The sequence below is a fragment of the Echinops telfairi genome, unplaced genomic scaffold, assembly GCF_000313985.2.
Source record: "Echinops telfairi isolate 266 unplaced genomic scaffold, ASM31398v2 ScPeMD7_7424;HRSCAF=8462, whole genome shotgun sequence".
Lineage (NCBI taxonomy): Eukaryota > Metazoa > Chordata > Mammalia > Afrosoricida > Tenrecidae > Echinops > Echinops telfairi.
In genome coordinates, this window is record NW_022111324.1 from 95,433,699 (window position 1) to 95,436,394 (window position 2,696).

The window sequence follows — 2,696 nt, forward strand, 5'->3', positions numbered from 1 at the left end:
ATCTATCTATCTATCTATCTATCTATCTATCTATCTATCTATCTATCATCTATCATCTACCTAGCTAGCTAGCTATCATATTCAGCCTCAGCTCCAGCCTCTCAGTCATGTTATCCTTTAAGGCCCCTTCTACCTTTGCCACATCAGGCAGGGATTTTGAATGGGCTCTGCTAGTGGCTCTTCCTTGATGGCCCCAAGAATTGTCTCTGTTCCTGCTTCTGAGATGTCTCTTTCTCTTAGCCAATGGAATGGCAACACTGACCAATCCCTGAATTAGAGTCCACTCCATCTTATTTACATGATTCCATCCCACCATCTGGTGGGACTTAAAGAGAAACGCATACACGAACCATCAGTGGTTAATTTCACTTCACCACAGGCCACCCTCTGGATCTTCTAGTCCTTATCTCTTTCGGAAATGAAGACTTGACCTTCCTCCTCTTTCAGTTATATCTTCTACAACTGGAATTTTTACAATCACCATTAACCCTGTTGACAATCACACCGGAACCATATACTTCTGACAATGTATTGCCCCACCCTCTCTTCCCCAGACCCATCAGGAAAAGAGGAAACTATTTAATTGTCCCTTGTCCTACTAATTTTGAGACTAAAACACTCGTGAATTTGTAAACTAGCCACTTCATGCCATTTCAGGCCAAGAACATCTCTTACCAAGATGCCAAGAGATTGGACACCCAACTGCTGACTATTGTCGTCCTCGTGCGGTCTAGCCTGTGCTCCTCTGTGACACGGGGTGTCCATTTGGAACCGACAAAGATTTACTAAAAAGATTACTCTGATTTACTAAGAGGATTAATATGGATTACATGATGTAAGTGATAGACTGGCTTGATATACTAAATTCATATTAATAATAATGATTATGAACTGTACTTTATTTTCAGTTATGCCTCTCAGAGATTCCATGAAGAGCTAGCCAAACACACTCCTCACTATGGTCGCTGAAAGTGAGCGCTTATTTACAGTCATCAGTGCAGCCTGGAACCCACGGGGGCAGTCCAACGATTGACAGGGCTGAGGACTATCAGTCTTCAATGGTATTATCAATTTCTTAGAAATTGACCATTAAAACTTTAATGAAAAAATTATAATAAGAATTTAAAACAAAATTTCAGATTAACTTTGGACTCATGACTTTGCTGAGATTTGGGTTAAATTTTAATCTTAGCATTTGATCTACTAATGACTCGTTGCCATCAGTTGATTCTGATGTATAGCTACCCAATTCTCCCCTTTCCTGCCCTGCAGGCACACTGACCACTCACCTGTCAGTAGAGGCATGCATGAAGCTCCTATGACACTGAAGAGGTTTCAGGGAAGCTTCCAGAGTAAGATAAACTAGGAAGAAAGGCCTGTCCAATGTCTGAAAACCAGTCCATAAAAACTGTATGAACCACAAAGATCTGATCCGCTACCTTATCATTTAATCTCCCTTCTGACCCACTTAAAATTCGTTCTAGTTTTTAATAGTTATAATACTCATGGGCATGGTATAGGACTTGGGTTGCCATGACTTTGAATTACCATGTTCTGGGGCCAATTCTACAGGAGCTAACAATAGGAAGATATTTTAGTTATTGATATCTGTGGAGACAAGTGAACCATCAGCTCTTATGTCAGACACCCTCCTCTCCTTTCTTATTCTACCTATGCAATCGTATTTATGCTGTAAATTAAATCATTACATTAATATAATCATGTAAATATGATTCACTGCAAAGCCATGCTATCTTTTATGAGCACATTTCTTTTACAGTCCTTTGCTACCTGCCCCATTGAAGGCTCTAACTGCCTTTATTTTTATTTTTTTTATCATGATAAAAGATTTAATTATATAATAGCAAAAATTGTATCATAAAAGTATGTTTTGAACAATTTTATTGGCATGTAGTTCACATACCATACAATTCAATAACTCAGCCATATTAAATAGAATTCTACAATCATCCCCACAATCAGTTTTAGAGCATTTTATTCTTCCTTGTACCTATTATTAGCTCCCCATTTTCCTTCAACCCACCCCAGCATATCCCCAAGAAGTTAATCATACAGTGACTGTCACTATAGATTTCCCGTCCTGGATTTCATATACAAAAAACATACAAAACAAAACCAAACAACCAAAAAAATCCAACAGCAATAGCAAAGTAAAATAGAGAAAAAACCAACAGAAGGCAGAAAAATATTAAAAACCAGCACAAATTTTAAATGGGTCAAAAGGGAGATCAAATGATAAGGTGTGACCTTGTAACCTAACTGCATCTGCCGCGATCCACTGCACAATGCGCAGATTCACCAGAGGCTTAGTTCACACGTATTTCATCCCCCCTTTTTTAAAATGTTGAAACAACTTTAAAATGGGTCAAAAGGAAGAACAAATCATAATATATTACATTTTAACCTAACTGCATCTTCCATCGTCAACTTTGCAATGCTCTCTGTCTGACAGCAAGGCTATTTACACCCTTCGACTATGGTAAGAATGAATTCACCAGAGGCTTAATCCATGTGTGGACCTTTTATCTATTTATTTATTGATTATTATTATTTTTTGGCTTAAAAAAATCATTTTATTAAGGCCTCATACAACTCTTATCACAATCCATACACACATCAATTGTGTAAAGCGCATTTGTACATTCATTGCCCTCATCATTCTCAAAACATTTTCT